The following is a 27915-nucleotide window of genomic DNA, read 5'->3' as shown; positions in this document are numbered from 1 at the left end:
GGATTGCAGGCACATGCCACCGCATCCGGCTAATTTTTTGTATTTTTAGTAGAGACAAGGTTTCACCATGTTGATGAGGCTGGTCTCGAACTCCTGATCTCAAGTGATCCACCCGCCTCGTCCACTCAAAGTGCTGGGATTACAGGCATGAGCCACCTCACCCGGCCGAAACTCTTGATATGATGTGCTGTGTTATTATACACGGTATATGCAGGGATTAGGTTAAGAAAAAAAAATCTACTAGAAAAACAAATTTAAGAATTGCTCCCTTCCAATTTTCCTTCCAGTTTAGCCATTACTGGACCAAAGGTGAAAAGACTGGGAAAAAAACAAAAAACAACAAAAAAAAAAACACTGCCTTTCTCTAATTCTACATCCCGCCCAACTAGTAGGAGATTTAATTTTTATATACTTGTAAAAATTTGATTCATGTATGAAAATCTAGATTGTCTATGCTTTTCTTTGTTTAGTTGTAAAGAATTTACATTGTGACCTATTTATTAAGACCTGCATGTTGTGCACACGTACCCTAGAACTTAAAGTATAATTTAAAAAAAGGAAAAAAAAAAAAAGAGCTCTGAGGTACGTCATTTTGAGTGCAAAAGAGGGTCTCTATTTGCATTTGAATTACTGCTATCCTCAAATAACCAATCAAGTAACGTCTCATTTTGAAGGGCAAGTGGGTGGGAAGAAAGAGTAGTAAATATGAAGTTTATATTTCACATGATGTACCAGATCTTCCCTCACATATGATTTTTCAAACTGGGAAAGAATGGAGGAGTTGAGTGATTATTATACTCCTGGCATTTGGATGAAGACAAGGATATAGCCATGCCAATCATCTTTCCTATTTCATTTCCCCAAAGGGAAAGATCAATTAGTATGATTATCTTATTTGGTGTACTGTAATTTTACAGAAAGTATTGATTCATTTATTTAAATGTGTACCACATATTATCCCATAAGATTCCACAGTTCTGTGCCCCATAAAACTATAGAATTTCTCATTTAATAAAAATAAGCAATAAGAAAATAAGATACTACATTTTATTTGTCATCTAATCCTTTAATATTTCAAATGCTAACATTAACACTGAATCATAATCAGTGTGCTCAAATTAAAGGCAAAAATAGGTATTTTTGTTTTGTTCTATATCAGAATTGTTGAAATGTTAAGTCTTTTTAAATTTAATGATTGAAAGAAAAAAATGAAGACCACACTTAATGGAAATCAAAAGAATTTGTAGAATTTGACCATTTTCATGATATAAATACTGCATACATTTTAGCATGTATTAAAATTATATTAATATGCAATATATAATCAACATGCAGTAAAAGGTTCCTACTGATACTAATAACCATATCAGCATTTAGTTAACAGAATACCTGTATTCATCTTAGTTATATTGAAAGTGATAATTAATTGAGTTCAATCACTGGCTTCTTAAAAAAAGATTATATAGGTGGTATAATGCAGAGATAGATTTTCTATAGCTTAACTAAATTGACCCAAATATGGTTATATTTGCATTATTGTAATAGCTAATCAATGAGCAGTTAATAATTGCCATTTGGTCACCATATGGCCAAACTAATTTAGTTATTCCAAGTGACCAAAATAATATAAAGAGATATTTGTTATTCTGTTAAAACCTTAAGTACAAATTGGAGTAACCATGTAACCAATATTCAAACTTGCAGTAAAATATATTTCTTATAAGAACAATATTAAATCTAAATCATATAAATGTTCTGCTGATACCATCTGAGAGCATAATATGGCTACATTCCATACTTGAGTGCCAAATTTGTTGTCTGGCTGCTCTGGGATTAAGGTACATCCAAATAAAAGCATATGGTTGAAATATATAGAAGCCTACAAATACTCAAAATGCACTTTCCTATAGCTTTAAAAATCAACATGGACTGTCTATCAAGAGAACTACAAGGCAGCAGAAGAACTTGAGCATCTATATCTAGCTACCAAATGAAGAGCTATGTGTATGTGTGCGTGTGTGTGTGTCTGTGTGTGTGTGTGTGTGTGTTTTCCATGCTCTTCTTTTTAATCATGGTCATGTAAATCAGCATTGAAAGCCATGTGGGTGATTAAGCTGAGAATCACACCCAAAACTTTCACAATCAGTGCACATATATGGTATTTTGGCTTCTTATATTTCTGACCATCTGTCAAAATGGCAAAAGGCCCAATTCAAAGTTGCCAGATCCTAGCAAGTAGTTTTCAGATGGTTATGGGTTTCGAGGGATATTCTAAATAATAAATAACACTTGTCATTTAAGGATTTCTGGCATTCTAATAAAAAAGAAATCATATTATACTTCTTTTATGCCAAAGTAAATAGTATATAGATAAACATCATATTTCCTAGCAAGTGAAGTAAGTAAATGGGAACATCTTGAAACAACAACTAAAAATACCACTTCTAGGTTGTTTGAATCATTGTCTTCTTTAAATAGAGATTTAAGTTTAAGTGTTTTCCTATTCAGTAATGGACCTATATGAATTGGCCTGAACTGTACTTCTATTAACCGGCCTCAACTGGACTTAGGGGTAGGATTTGTGAAGCCAGGGCCACTGAACAGGGATAGAGTCCCTGTGTGAAATAGAAAGTCTGGTGACCTGAAAACCCTGGAAATCCTTGTACTTTATTTCTCTTTCCCTTTTATTTTTGGTTCCTTTCAACACCTTATTTCACAGCTCCAACTCTCATTTTATTCATGTTTAAAATTAAGCAACTGAAATAAACAATTGCTCGTCTTTTTAATAGTATTTTTAAAATTCTAGAATGCATAGAATATTCTCTATTCCTCAATGCCTCAATCACAGATCTTCTCTGTGTATCTTTAAAAATGGGTCCCCCTCTTTCCCAATCAGAATTATTTCCCCATTTGTGTTCCCATAGTACTTTGTACATATATCTACTAGAATACCTAGTGCATGATAGTGTAAGTTTATGTATGTTTACGATGTCTCTGGTAAACATTTTGAGAGCTCCTCAAGAGCAGACACATTTTGGCATTCCTAATATTTAACCCAGTGCCCAGATAACAGTATCTACTGAATAGACATGTATTACAGTAAACATAGACACAAGTATACAGTAAACATAGATACAACACTAAAACAATAGTAACTTTAGAAAAATACAATGAAACCGCATGCACACACATCATATATATTTGCAAATATACATATTATATATATATATATTACACATGTAATACATATATATGTATTATATATACTTAAGGTTTTAACAGAATAAATACCACTTTATGTTTTATATGTATTACATAGGTAATATATATTATATGTAATAAATATATAATATGTACGTATACATATTATATATGCATATATTACATATAATATGTATGCACACATATGTATATATTACATATATGTATGTATACATATATAACATGTATATATTATATATGTATGCATATATAATGTATATATATGTTTATTTGCAAATTTTAGCACTCTGAAGTGAGCATGACTTGCCCTAATGCACAGGAAAAATTTGTTCTATAATCCACTTTTAATTTTATGCATCAATAATAGCTTATAAGATTTATCCCTGCCAGCATTTAATTTAATTAGGTGAGAATTCTTACATTATTTTAGAAACTAAAGCTAATTATTGCTATCTTTTAGATGCTTTCTTCACAAAGACATTTATGTCCATCTGTCTTCTTTGTAGACTTTGTCAAAACTTAATGGGTTTCTATTTCAAGACAAGCTTTCGCTACATTCTCATTAGCTGCCATTTACCTCGTTCTCTGAACTCTGTCATTTGGTTACGATCAGTGCATTCACTTCTCATCTTCTGCATGGCATCCAGACCAGAGTGCTCCCAAGCCCTGTCGTCAGACCCAGGTGGTCTCACTTGGCGTTACCTTCTCACACGTAGACATTATAGATTGACTCTTCGTTCAGCTTTTTAAAGGAAGTTTCACTCTAGTACACAGACCTAAAATGACAATAATTCTTAATACTCTGTAACATGGGTAAAGGCAATAAGTGGTAAGGCTGGAATTGGAACCTAGATCTTGCCATTTTGACTTCACAGCCTTCCTTCTATTAGTTGTGTTTCCAACTGACCCATTTGATTATTCTACAATTTTCTGGAGTATTGATGAGCTATGTGTGGTATTGCCTGAGCTTACTCATTGGATATCTGGCAACATTAGGTTCCAAAGTGAGAAATGGAAATCTGGTGTCTCTAAAATTCATGCAGAGCATACTTTGAGAATGAGCCTGTGAGACTGTAGTATCCAAAGCATTCTGTATTTCATGTAGGCAGAGTTTAAGATGAGAGATCAAAGAACAGCACACTTGTTGGATAAAATAATAACATTTGGATGTTTCCAAATGATTTACTTAAAAAAAAGGTAATTAATAAATGGAACTGGGCTTTCATTTCCTAAATAAATATTTCATAAAGTGATTGCACAAGACTTTCTTTGCATTTTGCACTACTGAAGGTTGGTCAAACATGTTGAATATGCAGAAATAATGAGATCTGTCATCCACAATGGTAATTTTGCTTGAAGTCCTGTTTTCTTTAGAGTCCTTATTATTTAAATAAATTCACTTATCCTCATGCTAGGCTTGATGCATTTTATTTTTACTTTTTAAAAATGGCAACAATTTAAAGAGAATTTTGTAGGATAAATTATGAGATTCATATTGTACAGCACATCTTTTTAGTCTCACTAAATCTTTCTGAACATACATAATCCATATCTGTATAGAAATTGTAGAATTTTCTTTTTCAGAAAAGCACAGAAAACATGAATCTAATTCGAAGTTGGCTCAGTATTTGAAATAAAATATGAGAAAAACAAAAGTATGCAGTTAAAACTAGAACCTAAACTTTAGCTGAAAACTTTGGGGTTTTCTGAAAAGGAAATATCAAAACTGCAAGTAAGCAAAAAATAATTTAATCTACACAATGTTACTTTAAACAAATAGTTATTAAAAAAAATAAAGATGATGAAGAAGAAAACAAATAACAAAAGACAATTGAGTATCTTTCCAGAGATTTTATTTATCCTCGAAGAGAGATGCCCTTTATCTTTATACCCATGAAGCTAACTTCATAACATTGCACAAAATTTTTTTAAGAAAAAAAAAGCCTCATGGACTGTGGTATATAATTTTCCAATGTGTTATTTCTCAAAATAGTAACATCTTAAAATCTATACAATAAACTTCAGATTATTTCCAAACAAGGGCCATGGTCAGAATAAGTTAGTAGAGAAACTTCTTTGATTCTTCTATAAGAAATTATGTTGGGAATATTAAATGCTTGGCATACAAATATTTAAAGTAGAAAAATGCATACCTAAAATTGACCTTTAAGTGGATATTAATCTTTTTGTTATACAAATATAAAAAGAAACTCACCTAGGGTTTCTTCTTTTAATAAAATTATAGAAAAAGCAATTTATATATAAATGTATTTGAGTGTCTCTAAAGTGGAAAAGAATTGTGTAGCTCAACAATGCATCCATTTTAAGCAAGTCCAAGACATTCCATGAGCTTGTGGAGTGATATTTAGGATTTCACTGAAATGGATTTCTAAAAAACCCTTGTTCATTTTTCCCTTTGTGTGTGTGTGTGTGTGTGTGTGTGCATTTTTAAAGAGATTTAATCACAATGAGTCTGATTAATTTACTTTCCTCTCATCAAAATGCTATTCAGCAAGAGTTGGATATTTGATAGCCAGTTATCTATCCCGGACCTTTTTCTTTATATGGGGAAATGCACATTTTGCCAAAATTAAATGGAAATCAAATATCAAGAATATGTGAGTAAGGTATGAGATTTAGTGAGTTTCAAAGCTGTAAATAAATTACGGTTGTGGTCTGAAATTCATTCCTACTCCTTATTCTCTATACAGTATGCCAGAAGTTTCACTCTAGATACTTATTGAGGGCAGAGCTGGATTAGACTCCAGAAAAATCAGGGACGCTGGGTGGTCTGATTCAAATGAACAGCTCCAGGTCATTTTTCATACATTAATTAAAAAAATAATCAACTTAAAGAGAATTTGTCATGGCCTAGATATCGCTCTAAATACTTTACACATGTGAACTTGTTTAAGTTTCCTACCAAGTATGACGAAGGTCACATTATACAACCCATTTTACAGAGAAGGAAGTGTTAAGTAACTTGCTCATGTATATCTAGCTGTTAAGTGGCAGAGCTGAGTTTCAAACCCAGGCAGTGAGGTTTTCCCAAAAGAAGTGCTTGAGAAAACTATTAATATCCATTTAAAGGTCAATTTTAGATGTGCATTTGTTTACTTTAAATAATATTTATATGCTAAGCATTTAATATTCCTAACATGATTTCTTATAGAAGAATCAAAGAAATTTTTCTACTAAATTATTCTGACCACGGCCCTTGTTTGGAAATAATCTGAAGCTTATTGTAGAGATTTTAGGATGTTACTCTTTTGGGAAATAACACATTGGAAAATTATATACCACACACAGTAAATTAGGCTTATGTCTTTTTCCTTAATAAATTGTTGTGCAATGTCCTGAAGTTAGCTGCACGGGCACTTCTTTTGGGAAAGCCCCACTGCCTGGGTTTGAAACTCAGCTTTGCCACTTAATATCTATATGGCCATGAGCAAGTTACACTAATCTAATTCTTAGATTAGGTTAATGACGCCCAAATGTGCTTCTTTAGTGACGGGATTACAATAGGAGCCTCATAGATTCTACTCAGCAGTGTGGAGGTGTTCATTTGACCTGAGGCAAGCTGAAAAGTGGTTAGTAATTCCAAAGAAAACAAGTAGCAAGGATTTAATAAATTCAGGACTCACGAGCCTTTTCTGGAGCTGCCTTTTCTTTGCATTGACGCCTTCTCATGTGGCTGTGTATCATCAGCACAATCTTTTACATTACTTCCCACAATTTCAAATGTGTAACAGACATTCCAATGTACCCCAATTTGTGCCCATTTTAGGAATCTAGACAATTCTAGGGCTAGAATATGGAATTTGGATGATTTGAGGCCATGCACAACTACTTACTACCTGGTGCTTTTGGCCAAGTCATTCAACTTTGATAAACTACGGTTTACTATCTGCAAAATGGGGATAATAGGAGTAACTACATCATCACCTTTTTTGTGAATCAAAGGAGAAACCATAGGTAAAGAACCTCAAAACGATAAGCATGTAATACTATTTACATGAGGACATTTGCATGACGTGAAAATGTTTGCATGGAGCCACCAGGAGAAACATGGAGAAAATAGCTTGTGGTCTATTCTCTGAGCTGCAGACTGAATTCATGTCTAGACCCTAAAGGAAGACACCAGTTCCAGGAAGCAGTCTATGAAAACACAAGGCTTACTCAGTGTTTTGTGTGGCAATATGTAGCATGACTTGGAGGACAAAAGAATTTCCTCATTGCTTTAAAACAGGGAGGGCAATAGGAAGCCCAGAAACTCTTGGAAATCTCACGATTGGGCAGTCAGGGAGCAGAGGGTAATCATGCCCTTGGTGTGCACATTGGTTTTTCTCACTGAGACAGAGGCTGTCGATCATAGGAAGCTTGCACCTTCCAGGGACTTTAAGTACCAAAAGGGAAATGTGGAGGAAGAAGGGAAGGAATGAAAATACATTAGTGTGAAGTACACAGAAGAATCTCTTCTGGGTTTTCTAGAAATAGCAAGTTGAAACCTTGAGGGAAGCAACCTGAAATCCTTTTTGTAAATGCACATACATGTGTACACATTTGACAGCGACCCTATTAATACCTACTTTGAGGCTTGTAAAGGAAACTGGGTTATACTGGGTATTAATTTTGTCATTCTAACTACATTATAATGTCTTCAAATGGAAACCTATTTTATGAAAAGCCTCTAGTATATAGCCCAACACGTAGATAGTTGATCATTATTTTCCCACTCTGTGCTTTGCATAATTAGTGATCCTAGAACCACCTCTGGACTTAGGTGAATCTCCCAGTGATACGTTATCATCTTCGGCTTTCTTAAGGCTGATTTTTTGCTGTGTGTTTTGTACACCTCTGATCAATTGTTAAGGAAAAAATGTTTCAGGTTCTTTCTCAACCTCTCACCCTCAGCTTTCTAACCTGTTTCTTTATCATTTTGGTAGAGTTTCTTTTCGCTTTCATAGAATCAAATAATGTTTTTTTTTCTGTATTATATAATATGTGGTCTAACATAAATGTCTCTAATGTTGTATAAAAATTCTTGAACACAGAAATTTCCAAAACAAAAAAATGAATGTGTAAGGTTTGTATGGATAAATTCTATTTTAGTTTTTATTAGGCTAACATTAAAATAAAAATGTTGAACTGAATGTATATAAAAATTCTTACATAAGTAATATTTTTTGGATTTTTTTCTATGTGAAAAATTATGATAGAACTTTTCAAATGCCTTGGCAAACATTCACTGGGGTGGAGGGGGAATATGACACAATTAGAAATAATTGTCTTCCAAGACTTTTTCTCTAAACACTGGGAAAAATTATAATATTATGACTTTTAAGTTCATAAATATATATATTACACATTTCTGTAATGTTATGACAATTGTTTTATAGGATCACATATCATCAAGAGAATTCAAAACCTGCTTTTCCTTTGTTTGATTGTATATTTAAAAACTCAATATTTTTGCTGGGATTTTTCAGACCATAAAAATATGCTAAAACTCTTTCCCTACTGGAATGCCTCTGCTTAACCCATTTTTCTACATCCTTTCTTCTTGCATTTGTAACTGGATCACACCAAACCAGAATATGCCCCACAACACATCCAAGAAATATAGTGATAACATAGGTTCACCCATATCTTTGTTACTTCCTTGGCCTTAGTTGTCGGTTGTGCCTGCTCCCCCTCCCCTTTGTTGGCAAATAGATCAATTTGAGGTGTCTGCTTTATTTCTCACAAGCATATGTAAGCATTTATTTATGGGTTTTCGCTTAATGCATTCCATATTAGAAAAGGCCAAGAGTACAACATTTCTTTAAAAATTCAAATTTCTTGAGAAACAGGGAGGTGGTGAGGGGGAGGGAGTGTTAACTTGGCAGACTGTGTTTAAAATATTTTGCAAGAGGAGCCCCCTGAGGAGCTGTCCATTAAACTCCCACCATTTTGCTGTGAGTAGTGAATGTTTTTCCTGGCTCTGAATGTATGTGATTCTTAAACGTTCTCACAGGTTGAAACAAAAAGAAATAACTGAATGTATACTTGACTATTCATGACTAAATTGTCTCTATTTATTATAAAGAGAATTTGTTTCTTGCTTGAACTTCATACTTTCTTTTATTTTTCTTAGAGAAAGCATAATATGTGGATAAGTTTTAACACTAGTCCTCTAAGAATATCAGAAGGAACATTACATTTATGCCACAATTTTTTTTCTCTTGTCTGCATTTGCCTGATTTTGAAGTGCTATTCACAGTCGCAGGAAAGCAGTTACGTCTTTGAAAAGCACAAAATAAATTCTGTTCACTGAGTGGGTAATTGTTCAAGGTCATCCATTTATTGTCTTTGTCTTGATTGTTTGAATTAGTAGCTAATAATGGTGCTGAAATGTGAATGAATTATTAGCAATGGGGCATATTTTGGGGAGTGTCAGGAAATATTACAGGGCAATTAAGGTTATCCAATAGCAAAGCTGTGTTCCCAGCAGATGTCTTGTAATTACTGTGTTTAAGGAGTGTAAGGCTTAAACTAAGATTACAGCTTTTATATTGTCTGCCTTTAGAAGTCATATTTGGAATTTATTCAGTTTATTCTCCTGCCCTTTCCCTTTTGTTCTGATTCTGTCACTTACATTTTCATTTAAACATAGTCTTCTTATGAATTAAAATAAGCATCAGCAGATGGTATGCAGTATAGATGTTTATAAAATAGGAAAATGCTTGCAGAGACATTTAAAATGACTATTGATAAATAATTTACATTGATATTATTTGTTGCTCACTTTTTAATTTCTGGAATTCAAATATTTTAAAATCTCAAATAGTTTCACAACCTGGCATTTATTAAAGTGTTGCCCCAATTTATTCATACTTACCAGGGTGGTAAAAATCATTCAAGAAATGTTGAGTTACATATAATCTGGGAGCTCCTAAGTTTTAAGAGCAACACTCATTGCAAAGTTAATTTCTTCTTTCAACATTGACCTGTCACAATGGTTGTTGTTTCATTAAGTTTATAAAAGATATTAAAATAAGTGGAGTAAAAATTGTTATGTCTCTAATAATAAGTACTTTTGATTTGCAGATAGAGCGTTAGGAAACAGCACTGCATGCACTGTTCACATCTGCTGTGAGTATACTTGACACAGCTGCGGTGGAGAGATGCTTGAAAAACATACTGTAAAATACACTCGGTTTCCTCTTATTGACATATTTAGCAGAACAAGGCTAATTGGACTATTCCAAGAAAGTACTCATGATCAAATCTGAGAGTTGATGTATTCAACCAACTCATAAATTATCAGAGGACAAAGAGAATGAGTGGATTGGGGTTGGGGTGGGGGGAACCTAGCAAAGTGTCCTTATTTGTAGATTGCTATCTCTCCTGCACTTTATAAAAATTTTAAAAGAACTTAAAAAAAAACAAATAAAGAATGAGCATTAAGGTAAAAAAAAAAAAAAAGTCAAGCATTAAAATCTATAGGTCTTTAGCTTACAATTATTAAAACTTTCTCAGTTTTATATTCTCCATAGAATTGAACAGATTATCTTGCTGATAAAAATGCCACTATTAATAACACCTGTGAGACCTTGGATTTTCTTATCGTATTTAATTTTAACATATTTAGGAAATATTAGTTAGGGCTTTGCTAATAATTTTTGAATAAATAATTTCAAACATAAGTTTTCTCAAACTTTTGGAATAATTTTATGAGTCATTGGAAGCCTTAAAACAATTGGTTGCTGAGTCTTGAATTTCTCCTTATAAATGGCAAAGCATGAAAACATTTTATAGTTAGAACATTTTGGTCACTATCTTTGATAGACTTATTATGAATATTAGCATTAAATAGGCATACATATTTATGCAATTTTAAAACACTTTGTTTAAAATTAAACAAGCAATTTTTGCACACTTACTCTTTGTATGCATTGTGATAAACATTCACAGAAGTATGCCTCTGAGTAAGACACAGATTCTCCTCTCAAGGAAAAAGGGAATTTTGTTTTGTGGACCAGATAGGTGTAAGGTACATACTGTGACCCAAAACAAAATGTTGCTAGTGTTGTAATAAAAACACAATGCACAGTGGCAACACAGTGGCATTTCAGATATATCAATGCAAGTGATTGGAGAAGTTTTCCTGGGCCTTTAGCATTTTGTGTATGAAAAAATAGGAAATAAGTTAGGTCAAAGAGGGAAGAGCAAATGATAGGAACTCTGGACCAAGAAATGGACTTTGGGGACTTCGGGGAAAGGGTGGGAGGGGGTTGAGGGATAAAAGACTACACATTGGGTAGAGTGTACCCTGCTCAGATGGTGGGTATACCAAAGTCTCAGAAATCACCACTAAAGAACTTATCCATTTAACCAAACATGACCTGTTCCCCAAAAACCTATTGAAATTAAAAAAAAGAGAAAAGGATGGAAGTGTAAAGGGATTGTCTTATTTAGAGATGAGAAAATAATCTTTTATTGCTAGGATGTAGTTTTATAACATTGATTAATAAAGAAATAAACTCTAGTTAGGTTGGAGTTAGACAAGATAAGGACTTAAATGTCACACAGAGGAGTTTAACGTGATCAGTCAGTAGTTGTTTTGGGGTTTTGAACAAGAAAGTGAATGACCAGATCTGTGATTAGGAGATAATTTTGGAAGCTCTGTGAAAGATGGAATTAAAGGGAAAGATTGGTGATAGAAAAATCAGCAGGAACCTTATTGCAATAGCTCAGTTTAGTGACAAAAGAGTCCTAGAAACCAGTAATTGTGTATTTCACCATTTTTTGTATTTTCTCATTTTATCTTCTCTCTCCTTCTCTCTCCATTGCTGTCAATAACCCAAGAACAACAAGAAAAAAACCTCAAAAACTAATATGTGTTTGCTTTTAAAAATTCAAGTAATAACTCAAAATAATAATAAAAACTCTGGCACCCAGGGACAAAAGAGGGAGAGGGGACACTGAAGTGTAATTTAAACACAAATTTTGATATTTTATTGAAAGGAGGGAGATAATAGAAATAAAAATTTCTACCAAAATAAAATATTCTTTCTTCAGCCTTCATATTGCTAAATAATATATATTACTGCTATCAATGACTTCTTTTTATGCAATATTAAAATTAGCACTTTTGTACCATGCTACGAAATTCTCTCCACTCCCGTCTCCCTCCTGTCAATAAAATTTTGTCAGAATTTGTATTTAAATTACCACTTCAGTCTTCACCCCTCAACTTTTTAAAAGTTGTGTTACATTGTTCACTTCTGAACCAAGTCATTTACTAAGATTTGCACCCTTACCTAAATAACTCTTTGTTTGTCCTGGAGTTAATACTTGTGTCTTCTTTTTCATAAATTGCTACATTGCAAACAATAAAACACCTATGGAAATTGTTTTGTTTATGTCTGTTTATAGTCAGTCTCACCAGGTAACGTGTCATGAATTCATTCGTTCCTTTTTTGTTTCCTGGAAACATTCATTCCTTAGTCTTCATGCTCTCAATAGCCTTGGGGCTTCTAGAAGAATGGCTGATGTCTTAGGATTTCCCTTCAACAATATTCCAGGAATTCTTTTCAACCTCTCCTGTGTTGTAATCATTTTTCATTAATCCTATGTCTTGTTTATTTATTCCATTATTTTGGTGATGTATATCTTCCAACAGAAGGGTGTATCACAAATACATATTTTTAGATCTAACCTATCTGCAAGTTGCTTTACTTAATCTTTGTCTTCTGGTTAATTTTTTTAATGGAGCATAGAATTCTAGGTTAGAATTAATTTTCTTTCAGAAGTCTAAATGTTGTAACTCCCATATGTGATCTTCTTTATCTTTATAGAAGTTTTCAGCATCAAATATTTATATGCATTGTACAATTTCAGAATGATATACTTTTGAATATGTTTTTATTCATTTATTATGTTGACTCTTCGGTGTGTGTTTTTCTTTATTTATTTAGCAAATATTATTGGATATTGTCAATATGTAGATACTGTTCTAGATGTTAGGGGGAAAAAGTGGTCTATATTCTTAAGTTCTTGGAAATTTCATTCAATTATTTATTGTATTATTTTTAAGATTCAACGGCTGTGGAATGTAAAGAGATCCCCAGAGAGAGTATAGAGTGGGAAGAAGACCTTGAAGACAACAATAAGAGGAAATGAAAATCATCAATTAAAGGTTGATAGAAAATATCAGGTAAGTAAGATGAGACTCATTAATTTACTCAGACACTCATCCAACCTCACTCTTGGGAGCCTGTGGTTTCTGTTGCACATGACTCCTGCAGTTCATGGAAGTGAGCCACTTCTCTGTTGCTCCCTCCCTTGGGCAATAGCAGAGTGCCTGTAGTCACGGCATGCTCACTTGACCCCTTGGCCCATCTCTAGCTCAACCCTAGGGATAGTGGCTAGTCTGTATATCTGTATTCCCAAATTTCTTAACATTATTTTACTGCTGCTTGCAAATCCCTCATTACTTCAAACCTCTGTTACAGTTAAAAAAATTATGTTCTCACTCATAGGTGGGAACTGAACAATGAGATCACTTGGACTCAGGAAGGGGAACATCACACACAGGGGCCTATCATGGGGAGGGGGGAGGGGGGAGGGATTGCATTGGGAGTTATACCTGATGTAAATGATGAGTTGATGGGTGCAGCACACCAACATGGCACAAGTATACATATGTAACAAACCTGCACGTTATGCACATGTACCCTAGAACTTAAAGTATAATAATAATAAATTAATTAATTAAAAAAAATTATCATAAACTTCTTTGTTCAAATTGATTGGATCCCAACTGATTCATTGGATAAATAGAAATCAAACTATAAACATGTATAAAATTATTATACCCCCCAGATTGTATTAATGTTAGCTATCTTTGGATATATTGTCATTATATTGCTTATCTGCATATTCTAAGTCCTTACAATAAAACTATGTTTGTGATAAGAAAATTATCAACATACTTTTCTTAATCCCCAAATAAATTGTTTTTTATCCACCTATAGACAGTAAAGAATGACCTGCAATTACCTGCAATTACTCAGTATGATTTAATTTGACTCTTTGTGCCTTGTTCAAATACTGTGTGATGAACTTAGAGATAAATAACCAACAGAAAACCCAGAGTTTTGGTACTGTTTCCAGTAAAAATTCATGATCCAAGGTAATTTACTGATGCATTAATGTTCATGGAACATTGCAAGAAATTATTTTCAGAAGTAAGGCAGGTACACAATAGAAGTGTTAGGGGTTTCAGCTTTCCCATTACATGGAATAATCTTCCTTGTCTAAAACTTTATTGGTTCCCACATCTAACATATACTTACAGAGATTGGAGGGAGGGTTATTTAAACCTTTTTGACATCTGAATTTGAATTTTAGTTGACATCATATAAAAATCAGACATTGTATTGATCAGAAGTAATCTAATTGGAAAATGTCCACCATTTTAAAATTTGACTTCTCTTGATATTTGTTTATGTGCACCAGATCACAGGAATTCTGAAATGAAAACACTCTTACTTCAATAGAGAACCTTAGGTAAGCTAGGTAGTTACACAAAAGGCCAGTAGAAGGGCTAGGGAACACACAGTGAAACTGGAGTAGTTCTCTTAAAGTTTGATTTAAAGTATAAAGTGGTTTTCAAAACTTGAAATTTTGTTTCTCTCAGAAAATACATAATTTTCACCTTTAACCTGGCTCAAAGTTAACTTGCAGTTACAGCTTTGACATTAGTAAAATCCTGCACTACTACTATTTTTAAAGCACTATTGCAAAAACTTCATATATACCATATTCTATATTTTATTTTGAAATAAAATAGAAAACTTCATCATATGCATTTGATTGTTTTACTGTTTGTTAAAATAATAGTTTCACAATAATTTTAAAGTATAACTGTAGTATGTTAGCAGTTAATCTTACTTTTCCTGGTTCAACCTAAAATTTCTGCCCTGGAAAAACAATTTAGCAGGTTTTTATCAGTGTACTAGACGGTAGCCTCAGAATGAAGCAAAGGTGTGTTCTGGGAATAAACCACAATGCTTTAAGAATTGGAAATGTTACAAATGTTACACACAATTAAAATTATAAGACACAGAAAAAGGACTAAATCAATTTTGTTTAACATATCATTGTGTAATATTATGTATGAAATATATGGGCTTGGTGTGGAAAACCAGGTGGACAACTCAAGTTTATTTTATGAAGTATTGCCAAACATGAGCTGCTCTTGATAATATTGGAACTCAGATTGGAAGTATTGCCATAGAGACTACACACTTGATAGGAACAGTTTTCTTTTCTTCTTTAAAATTTGATAAGTAATTTTGATATTTTCAACTTCATAGCATCAGAAAAGTCATTCAAAATATTCATGAAGATATTAGAATTCCTTCTTCTGGAATAGAAATACATTTGTTTTATTTTCAGCCTTAAGTCACTCATTTTTAGTTATTGGTCTGATTTTCCTAAATTTAGGATAATAATATCTTGTCTAATCTGTTGTCATAATAGAAAAGATCATTTTATGTACGATTTTGGTTAGCTTCTGGTTTGCTTTGTCAAATTTAGAACCACTTGAACATCGTGGTTTCTAAATTTAGTCAAACCCTTTGAGCTTTAAGTTCCGTTTGGCGCTGGCTGAACATGAACTGCTGCTTTGAAAAAAAAATTCTCTTGGCACTATCAGAATCTAGATGTGTGCACTGCACAGACCTCCTCTTATTTAAAAGAAATACATTCACTTTTATTTGAAAGTTGGGAGCTCCAAGAGGATAAATAATAAAATGAGAAACTTGAAAGAAATAGGTCATATTTTAAAACAGCTCTCAAGCAGAATTAGGCCTTTGGGTTTAGGGCATGATATTATTTAAAAGAGAGACAGAGAGATCCATTTTAGTTATTTTAAAATGTAGTGATTTAATTTTTCTCAGGAAGTTAAAGCAAACTCTGTCCATTACGTTGCCATTAGTCTGGTGTTACTAAAAAGGATCTTGTTGAAGTATTTTATTTTTCATTAAAGACAACTTATTTTCCACACTATAAGGGATAATCAGAATATACATCCCTCAAAGTCAGTGGGTTAATTTTCTTTTTCACACTTGTGCAATAAGTTTAATACATAATGATAATTAAAATTAATATTTATGGCTGGACATGGTGGCACACACCTGTAATCCCAGCGCTTTGGGAGGCCAAGGTGGGTGGATCACCTGAGGTCAGGAGTCTAAGACCAGCTTGGCCAACATGGTAAAACCCCATCTCTACTAAAAATACAAAAATTAGCTGTGTATGATGACACCTGCCTGTAGTCTCAGCTACTCAAGATTGTGAGACAGGAAAATCATTTGAACCTGGGAGGCAGATGTTGCAGTGAGCCAAGATTGCCTCATTGCACTCCAGCCTGGGTGACAGAGTGAGACTCCATCTTAAAAAAAAAAAAAAGAAAAGAAAAGAAAAGAAAGGAAATAAAAAGAAAGAAAAATAACATTTACAAGGAGACACGTCAGGCAATGTCCTAAGCTTTTTACATGTAATAATTCATTGACTACACTACCCTTTAAGATAGATACTACTATTATTCCCAATTTACAGATGTCGAGGCTGAGGCTCCAATGGTGAACTAACTTTCTAAGTACCACACAGATAGTAACACAGGAAGTTGCACAGGAAAAGCCAGGGTCAGAACCAGAGCCATCTGTTAACTCCTAAGAATATGCAGTATGTCAGTAGGCTGGACGAAATCTAAAAGCAACCATGTTCAGGGATCCAAGTTTCCCCCTCATTCTGTCCACATCAAGCAAGTTAGCCTGGGTTTATGTAGCAAAGATTTTTTTTCTCAACTTGTGCACTCATTCTTTAGACACTTGTACAGAAAGCTTATGTAAAACCTGCCACACCTGATGTTCAAATTATAACATAACACAAGGTTGTAAGCTACTCGAGGTTTTCTAAAGGAATCTCGCTTGTCTCTTAAACTGAACATTCTGTCAACTTGCTTGAAACGTTCTGGGAAAACACATACACACACACACACCACACACACACACTTCACATGATTCTTTGTATTTCCAGTCTCAGCATGCTTTTCCTTCCTTGGTGGTTCAAGTCTAGGCTGGGCATTCCAAGTTTATGTGTTCATCCTCTAATATTCTCTAGGCTATTTCCCTGTATGCTTTGATGGCTTCTCCTGTAGGCCTCATGCGCAGTTAGTAAGCGCTGGTTGTAACTAAATGAATAAATAAAGGAACTGCTGTAACACAGAGAGCTGCTGCTCCTGAAAGATGACTCTTTAAACACAAATAGGAGAGAATATTCTGAAGTCAGACTTCTGAAGGCAGATACGTTTTTCCTTTTGTCTGAGAATAACCGAAGATCTGGTTAGGGAAAGGCGCAGAGAAGTAATCTTTTCTCTATGCTTACTGGCCCCCTGTAAGATAAATTCAGAGTGGTCCCCTAAAGAATTGGGAGGATTAAACTGAAGTGCCATTGAGATCCTATCTGAAAACACTTTGGGATAACATCTCCAACTCTAATGAGCCTATCTACTGCCAGCAAACAAAACAGAACATTTAGATATATTTACTGTTTTACAGCAGGTTGGACCTTATGGGTGAAATTTCCTAAATCATACTTTCCTTTGTTATTTTAGTTTTAGTTTATTACTCTTAGGTTTCCTTCGTAAGGATGCTAGAGAGCCAAGAGACTCGTGAGCCCTATGGAAAGAAATTGTTCAATACCAACCAGCCCTTCCCCATAAAGAGGTAGTCATTTTCCAATCTTTGTGTGTGTGTTTAAGACAATAAATGAATTTATTGTACCTTCTTACAGTGCAGCCATAATATTGGGTATTCAATAAATTTTGTACTGAATTGGATTGAATATTTTAGCTCTTACCTTAAAACATCTTTCTTACAGTAACAAACTGAGTGAAAAGTGCACAAATGGTCTCCATTTTATGTTGGATCATACATGACATTTCCAGGAAGTAAAAAATGTAAGGAATTGCAGGGGTAATAATTTGTTGAGTGTTGGAGATAGAAATATCAACAAAATGATATACTCCAAGCTCATCCACTACTTAATGGTGGATAGTTGGTTTCTATTCTGTGTCTTTAAGTTATTGTCACTGCCTCATCATAAATTATAGTGACATACACTATAGCTATTTCTTACATTCTTCTATAGCCGAGTAAGCAGAATTACCAATTTCACATTTTCTGTGCAGTTCCCTGTAGATGGAATTTTTTTTAAAAAATGGGAACTTGAATGAGAATAAAGGGTAGAAGGGCTATAACAACCCAAAATAAATAAATTTGTAAAACTCTATCATCATGCATGCATTTTTCCATGTGCTCTGGTGTGTAAATTCTTTTTTCCCTACAGAGATAGCTGACAGAGAGTATAAATGCTTATGTATCTTTAAAACAGCCACTATTCCAATAAAAGAGAAGAATAAAACTAAAATGTTAGTATATGACTGCAGCCAGAAAAATCAAGAAATCAAGAAATCTGCCTCTCCATACTTCAGATTAGCTTGAAATTTTTTGTCTTCCTTTTGCCTGTTTTAATTTTTAATAAATGAGTTTTAATTTTCTTTTTTTAAACTGGAGCATATGAATTTTGCAAAAGTACTTATTATTAGCTCTTCTCCACAGGTTTTGTTTGTTTCTGAAAAATTAGGTTTTCTTGGAAATTTGCTTTAGCGAGTAAACCATATTTAGAAAATTATCTTACTCAGAGAAGACACTCAAAATGTATTAAATAAATTAATTAATGTGTTTTATTTCATGTAAATGCACCTATTTGATTATACAGCTTTGAATAAGAAGATTTCAAAGAGAGATTGTAAAGAGAGGGATCACGTTTGAAATCCCTTTCAGCTCTAAGCTCCTTCTTTGCCATCCTTTTTGGGTCATCTTGTCTAAAACTTCAAAATTAGTATCTGAATGTAGCATGAAGCTACCCTAATCTCTACACAGCAAAAAGGAAAAATATAACTCATAGAATGTGATGAAAACTATTTGAAGTATATTAAAAATAAAAAATATTTGGCGGAATATACACAAAACCAAACAGTGTTTACCTGGAGAGGGTGTGATGGGAGAGTCTGGGCAGAATTTAGTTTCTTCTACTAGATTATAAGTTTTATACAGCAAAGTCATGTCAGTTTTGTTTTCTATTGCATGCCTAACTGCCAATATGGGGTTCAACCCATGATACATGTTCAAGAAATACTGATTAAATGATATTATATTCATTTTTCTTCTGTATAGGTTTTTACAAAGAAAAAAAATTCCTTTTCTAATCAGAAAAATAAGCAATAAAGTTTTTTAAACAACTATGCAATATAGCATATTACTGAACCTCTGTAAACATTTGTTGAGTGACTGAACCCAAGCAAAGAGCATGAAGTTCGTTGTGCAGACTGCGAAACATGAGCCACTATTCTTCAGCAGCATGAAAACCACACCTTTTTCATCAGGATAAAACTGAACACCTAACACAGGCATGCCCAGGTCACCTGTGTCATGGCTCTTCCAAGTGTTTCCCATCATTAGGCTGATGCTAAACAGGCCAGAACTTCCCAGTGGGAGTTTATTTGATATATCTCTACTCCACTTCAAATGTATCTCTAACTCCAAGGATTCACTTTCCATCTTCTACAGACTTAGAGAAAGAAGTGTCATTTTCGATCTCAAAAGCTCATGTCTCCACCTGTGCCTGGGATCCAATCCCCATGGTCCTGCTCCAGGACCTGATTCCACCAAGTTGCCCTCTTGTTTCTGGAATACAACTCCTTACCATGGCTGCTCCCATCCATTCCACAACTGTGCATGACTCATGTCTTCTAAGAATAAAAAAATCAAACCTCCAGCACCCAAGGAGCTGATCAATTCACTGCCCCTTTAATAATTTCCCATCACCTTCCCAAGGTAAACGATTCACTGAAAATCTGGGTGGCATTTGAAACCTGTGGGGAAGCTGGTGAGGTGGAATGGATAGCGATTCTGAAGGAGCCTACACACCAGCAAGATACCATCCAATAGGTTTGGCTGGACTTCTGCTCCTTGGCTACTGCTGCTGATTCCCACTCCCAGCCCTGACTGTTGCGTTCGCCTCATGAAGCTCTTTGTTGTCTCCAGTGGGGACACAGTATTTAGCCTCGTCATTCCCCTGTTGTCTGTGACCAGCCATAACCTTCTCATGGCTGTTTTCACGACTGCATGACAGAGTTTTTCAAGTTTTACATCACTATAAAATCAGACAAGGTTTTTGTTTCCTGATCACCCACTTTCTCCTTAAATCTTACACTTCAATTTCTGCTTCCGTCATTTAATAAAACCTCTCTCACAAAGATATGATTAAGAAATTCTTACTTGCAAAACAATGATTTGTTTCAATGTCATTCTATTTCTCTTCTCTGGATTGTTTATTACTATAGGCTAGAGATCACAAACTGGCACCCTGTGGACCAAATCAAGATAGCAGTGGATTTTCCATAAGGATATTGTGTTTTAAAAAATGTATTTCTTTTGAAGTCAGTTACTTTATATGGGTCACATGTATTTCACTTTGCCTTTGTCCCATGTCTTCTTATTACTTTAGACTTGGATTGCTGCAGTATTTGCCTGACCACTGAAAAGATTCAACTTTGCCACTCTTAGATGATTCTCTCCTTTGAGCTACTACTCTACTCTTTCTTTGTTGTTTTCAACTACCTTTAGGATCACTCTTTCTGTTTCTTCTCTCTCAAGTTCTTCCAATTCTGCTTCCTCATCCCATCTTTGAGATATAGATACTTTATAGGGATTTGCTCACAGTCTTTATTTTTTCTCAAACCACACTCACTTCCTTGGTAATTTTGCTCAATCTTATACTCTCAATTGTCAGCTTTACCTAGTGACTTCCAAGAATCCACCTGTGTCCTCCTGACTGCCTGTGGGTTCTAGTGTACATTGTACATCTTCAGCAAAAATTCTTCAAATCATTTAAATTGAGTATTTATAAACTAATATTTTTATTGTAGCCCCCAAACCTACTCTTTTTCCAACATATCCTTCTGGTTATTAGTAACCTCCTAATTGACTAGATTAAAAATGTCAATTATTACTACTATCTCTCTCTAATGTCTCTTTATTGTCAAGTTCTGTTTGTTGCCATCTATCATATTTCTTTATCCTCATTTCCACATCCCTTATATGATGCTCATGAAAAATCAGCTTTTCTTTAATTTGATGGTGCTGCCAATAGAGTAAATTTCTTTTTAATTACACAAAATATTGCACATCCAATATCCAGCATTTTCCTAGACATACTACTGTTACTCTTTTTTAATATATTGTCTTGGGCTCACCTTTCTTCCCCTTCATGAGTATCATGAAGTCTGTTTTTCCACACCTGGGTGTCTCAAAGACTCACCTCTCCTTCTTACAAAGACATTCCCAAAGAACATCTTACATTACATGTGTGTATAAAAGGAAGCCTGTAATTATGACCTAGTAAGGAACTAGTGACTGACTGATCACCCTTCCTTTTTGTAATTCAGTTTAAGAAACAAAAGTTTAATTTTAAATTCTAATTTTATAGTCATATTTTCTACAATATTTGTTATTTCATTCTTTCAACAAGTTAATATACTAACTTTTATTCCTAAACCAATTATTTTTTCCTTATTCATTTTATAACTCATTTCCAGATTAAACTTTCTGAAACGTAGTTCCATTAAGTTTCCTCTACTTTTCAAAAATATAACAATGGTTTCCTCTTGTGTATAAAATATAATGTTCAACTTCAGTGTAGGGCATTCAATTCTTTCCACAACCTGAACCCAAAATTTTTTCCAACCTGATTGTCCCATGTACATGTGCCTTCAGCTAAACCAAAACTTTCACCTTCCACCCTGTGGTGGATAGGCTCTCTGGTGCCTCCCCATCATCCCCATCTCCTGACATTTATGGCCTTGAATAGTACTGTCCCCTGGGTATGACCATGACCTGTGATTTGCTTCTAACCAATAGGATACAGCAAACAAGACAGGAGGAATGTGATTACATGTTTATGATTACATAGAGAATAAGGTGTGATCATCTTGTGAAAGTTTATTTTTTCCTGGCTGTATTTAAAGAACTATACTGTCATGTTGTAGGCTGTATGTTGGGTGACCACTGTGACAAGGAACTTAGGGTGGTCTCTAGGAGCTGAGGATGTTCTCCAATTGAACATCAACAGGACATTGAAATTCTCTGTCCTTCAACTGCAAGGAACTAAATTTTGCCAACACAAATGAATCTTTCTCCAGTTGAGTTTCAGATGAGACTGCACTTGCAGACAAATCCTTATTGCAATCTTGTTCACCCTAAACAGAGGACTCAGCTAAGCCCTTCCCAGATTCCAGATCCATAGAAATTTTAAGGTAACGAATGTGTGTTACATTAAACTGCAAATTAGTGATAATTTATTACTCTGCGATAGAAGACTACTACTCACCTTTTGTTTTTGCATTATGTCTGAAAAGTCTTTCTCTATCTGATCATACATTTTAATTCTACCGTATGCTATAACTCAATGCCAGTTACTCCAAGAAGTATCCTCATGTCTTGGGAAGCAATCTATCCCATCTCTCAACTCCAACATCACCTTACTGGATCTGCTTCTAAGAACATACTTCTTTTACATTTTTATTATGGGTGCTTATCTTCTCTTTTAGACCATAACCTTCTAAAATGCGGAATTTGTATTTGATTCATCTTTAATAACAAGGGATCCAACACATTGCTTTGAATATATTAATAGCTCAATAAATACTTTCACTAAAAATTTTACAAAATATTTGAGCCTCAATATTTCGGTGCTGGGAAGATTAAAATATATGCTTTCTGTTTTATACAATGACAAGCTTAGTGGGCAGTTGATCACACTAGTAAATACTGCAGAGAAGTAGACTCGCACTTCTCATTATTTTTTCATAACCTGCTCAAACTACTTTGCATTGTGAAATACAAGAAGTTTTTCTAAAGGAATGATACAAATACATAGTATTAGACAAAATTAGAAATTAATTTTTATGTAAATGATAATAGTTTTCTAAAGGTTTCACAAAGGACTTACTATTAAAATAAAGAAAAGCAGTTTAACTTTATTTCTCCATGGTCTACGATATTTGTCTTCTATTGATAATGAACATTCTATCTGCTACACTCATAACTATTGTCTGTATTGGGAGAATGATTTTGATTAACATACATAAGAGCATAAAATACAAATTTAACCTTTTTTAGTTTTTCAAAAAAGTCTATAAAAATAGTAAGTGAAATGAAAGTAATTTTCTATTAGCAGGAAGATAGTCTAAGGCTGTGTTTATGCTTTGTGGAGCATCCATGTTGTATGTGAAAGGAAACTGTACTTTATAAGAATTGCTGAATAGTAAAGATAATTGGAATAATGTTTAATATTACATATGGTAATACCATTAAAATATAAGCAGATTTGTACATGTTTTCTGCTAGGAATGTGTCTTCATGTACTAGTTCTGTCTACATTGAGAAGTCATGATTATTATATCCTTATTCTATATGAATTAGCTCATTTCCTAATAGCAGTAAGTGCCAGTGTATCAAAGATATAAGATTGTTCTGAAAACTGCTTAGATGTAATGGAGACTCAGGACACTTTTCTAAATTTTCATTTATTCAAATATTATTTATTTACAGAACTATGGTTTTTAAAAAGAACATTTTTAGATCTGTACTATATAACCCTGGTAGAACCAGTATCACACCAAGTGTGTTTGATAAACACCTCTAAATTGCTAAGAGTAAGATGAAAATGATCTTTTGTGATAAGAGATTTAAAAATGGTAGTCTATCTCAAAAATATCAAAAATAAAAGAAGGAATAAAAGCTTCACAACAAATTAATGCTTTACTCCCTAATATGCTTCCTTTAAGTATAAAACATTCCATTTAGCATTCAGAAACTGCTATTGAATCAGTCTACATCAAAAACATATTCACTCACTACAATTTGTGTTGTCATTTTGGAATATTACTTCAAAGCATGAGTCATAAAGCATGTGAAGTGCTATTGTCAAAAAAGTCATAACATACATTATTTAAAGGAACACATTAAATTCTACATTATTGTAAATATACTTTTCATAATGCTGTTTGCTAAAATACTTTAAAAAATCTTCAAATTTACTTTCAGTGGCTTTTCATTGAATGGGAGATTTTTAAAGCATATACTCTCATTTTGTGCTTCTCTGCAAGGTGATAATTTCAAGATTATCATTATAATGAGTACATTCTTTAAAATTTAAATGTCTTAAATTCAATATGCCTATAATTTTCTGTGAATCTGCACATATAAGTATCCAAACATAATTCTTATGAATATAGATTTGATCTCCTTTCCCCTCACTTTCCTGCAGAACAGCTAGAGTAATCCATTTAAAATGAAACCCAGATTATGCCATTCTGCTACTTAAAACACTCCAATATCTCTCCATAACACTTAGGATAAACCAAATTACTTGGCTGCTCAACACCCTACTTGATTGGTCCCTGCCTCAACCTCTCTAATGTCAACGCCTATCATTCTTCCTTAGTTCAGGGTGTGATATACCAGCTATACTGGTAACGTAGTGGCCCTTGAATGTCCTTGAATATGTGAAGATTTACCTCTGCATTATGGTCACAGCTGCCACCCCTTTATCTTCTTATGCTTATTTCCTTCTTGACACGCAAATCTTAGCTTAAATGTCACCATCTCAGAGAAGTCTTTGTAGGTCACCACCCCAAAAGTAGCTGCCATCTTCCAGGCATTGTCCATAATTTCACCCCTGCTTAATTTTCATCTGAGTTGTCATCCTTTGTGTATGTAGGTGTATATATATTTATTTTGGTTTGGTGTCAGCCACACCCAACCAAAAGTAAGCAGCATAGACCTAGTGCCTGGCATTTAGTAGATGTTTTGAAGGGATGAGTGGAACATTAAGATACAGAGGGCTTGCTGTAGCTTAACTCCTAACTCTTTTTTTTTTTTTTTTTTTTTTTTTTTTTGAGACGGAGTCTCGCTCTGTCGCCCAGGCTGGAGTGCAGTGGCGCAATCTCGGCTCACTGCAAGCTCCGCCTCCCGGGTTTACGCCATTCTCCTGCCTCAGCCTCCTAAGTAGCTGGGACTACAGGCGCCCGCCACCTCGCCCGGCTAGTTTTTTGTATTTTTTAGTAGAGACGGGGTTTCAGTGTGTTAGCCAGGATGGTCTCGATCTCCTGACCTCGTGATCCACCCGTCTCGGCCTCCCAAAGTGCTGGGATTACAGGCTTGAGCCACCGCGCCCGGCAACTCCTAACTCTTAAATTTTGGCTTTTTCTCTCATTTGCTGTGACTTTAGGCAGTTACTCAAACTCTCTAAGCCTATTTCCTAATCAGTAGAAATAAAATTGTCATATCTATTTCATGAGGATTTTTGAATAATAATGACATACTATGTATTCAATATTTAACTTGTTGATTGATACACAAGTCAAAAATTGTTAGCTATTTAAATGCATATATATGTCTGTATACCTATGTACACATATATACGTATATGAAGAGAAAGCGAAAGAGTCTCATCTTCAATACAATACATTATATTTCTGAGGCTAATATTTTATGTCACTTATGAATAATTTAAAACATAAAATAACACATGAGAAAAAATAAACTTTTGAATGATAAAAGAAACATTAAAGGTTATATTTGGATTTAAAAGTAATTTTCTCAACTTAATTGTTAGTAATTTTTCTCCATAACATGTGTCTGTCTTTTCTTGCAAATGTAAAACAATCAATACAGAAGAGTATAAAGTTTCAAAAGTACTTCATGCCACCTTAATTTTACTATTACAGATTTCATCTTACATTGTCTACGTTTTTATGAAGGCACATGATTCAAATGCTCCATTACTTCTATTACTCTATAGAGTACTGAAAATCAACGTATTTTTAAAAAGGAAGTGACGGGTGGGCTGATGATAAATGTTATTTAATGAAAGACAAGTATTACTTTTTAAATGTTTTAAAATGTAACTAATATGTGAGGATTGACATTTTTATAAATATGGAGTTTTTTCCCTCCAGAAAATTTAATTATCTCACCTTTTTAAATTTATGCTGCTGTAAGGGCCTTCTGTTTTGCAACATTATTGGAAATATAGTCTCTAAATCTTATTTTTAAAGTTGGCTTTTAAATAGAAAAATCTGAAAATATGGGCTTTTAGAAAAAATTCTGGGGTAAGGGAAGAAAATCTATAAGAATGAATGAAGTTACAATATTCTAAGACAGAAAATGACAGGTTGCTGTCACTAATGTACAAGCTAGACCAATCTGTTTGGGTCAATGTGCGAATGTTGATTTAGGAAAGAGATATAGCAGGAAAGCAAAAGTTTTGTACGCTAGAAAGCCACGTGGCAGTCTGAACTTTTCAGAGGAGATGGGTGGGGCTTATGGATTCTTTGAAAAAGCAAAGTCATCACACTTTTAATATAGCATATACAGCTTTCTTTAGTAAAAACGTATCTTTCTCCTAAATCAGCGTTTAGACTTATAGTCAACTATAAAAAGAAAGGCTGACTACCAATTAACTGACTCTTTTATACCACCCAGGCAAGCTTCTCAGTTACATTTGTTATTTTAGAAAAATACATGTTAGACCAAAGACGGAACCCACATGGGTTTTGGCATTCTTCTTTTCTCCTCAAATAAAACATGAAAAGCTTTATTGAAAAGAAGATCAAATGATGAACAAACTGGATTTGTTATAATTGTTAACAATATCTAATAATTTTGTTTCTCCTCACAAAGTTTGAAAAACAGAGTTAATTCAGTACATACCACTTGAATTACAGTGAGACGCTTCAAAAGTGTCAAGTTAAACGGGTATACAAAACAGTTCTAAAATATAGATTTATTCAGATTAAAACTTGCATTCCAATGCTATGTTAAAATATTAATTTATAGAATAAATGCACAGAGTTTACTCACCCTATGCCAGGTAGTCTTCTAGGTGCTGAGACCCAAAACTGAACAAAAGAAAACCCGGCCATGGACAGGTTCTACACATGTTATATAAAACCTTCCATGAACATCTCTGTGCTTGGAGTTGGAACTTTAAGGAGTTTGCCACCAGAATTTTATTCAGAACTTACCAATAAGGATCTATATAATTCAAATGAACTTCATTTACGTTTTTTACGTCTTTATTTCCATGTGTGCTGCAGGGTGGAGAGGAAGTATTCTGTTGTGGCTAAGCATGCATGCTCTGAAGCCAGGTGGCCTGCCACAGTGCTTTCTATCTGTGCAACACTGGGCCCTCTCTGACCTTTGGTTTCCTCATCTATGAATGGAAGGTTATAATGATATCTACCTTCTAGATTGTTATAAGGAATAAATTAAATAACACTTGTGTGGTACTTAGGCTAGAACTTACATTATAAGCACTCAACAAATGTTCATTATTATTATTGCTTAAGCTGAGGGAATAGTTAGATAGCACCAGATTCTTACGTGTACTACATAAGAGAAGGACCAGGGGGGAAAAAAATCCATGTTGTTTGCATTCTCTTCTTAGAAAACAAGAAAGTGAAAGATGAATGGAAGGATTTGTGCTTGTCGTTCTAATATCTGGCATATT

The 27915-nt window shown here is 33.9% G+C and overlaps 1 long non-coding RNA gene across 1 annotated transcript in view; it reads right to left on the bottom strand.

Moving 5' to 3' along the window:
- Nucleotides 1-27574, bottom strand: part of LOC126949682 (uncharacterized) — a 126196-nt gene extending 98622 nt beyond the window's left edge. The window contains exon 1 of the long non-coding RNA XR_007723881.1: nucleotides 27267-27574. This is a non-coding gene — a long non-coding RNA (uncharacterized LOC126949682). The remainder of the gene's footprint in view (nucleotides 1-27266) is intronic.
- Nucleotides 27575-27915: the final 341 nt, after the last annotated feature.

Source organism: Macaca thibetana, chromosome 1, assembly GCF_024542745.1.
Source record: "Macaca thibetana thibetana isolate TM-01 chromosome 1, ASM2454274v1, whole genome shotgun sequence".
NCBI classification, from domain to species: domain Eukaryota; kingdom Metazoa; phylum Chordata; class Mammalia; order Primates; family Cercopithecidae; genus Macaca; species Macaca thibetana.
This window is presented reverse-complemented; position numbering and strand designations above follow the sequence as displayed.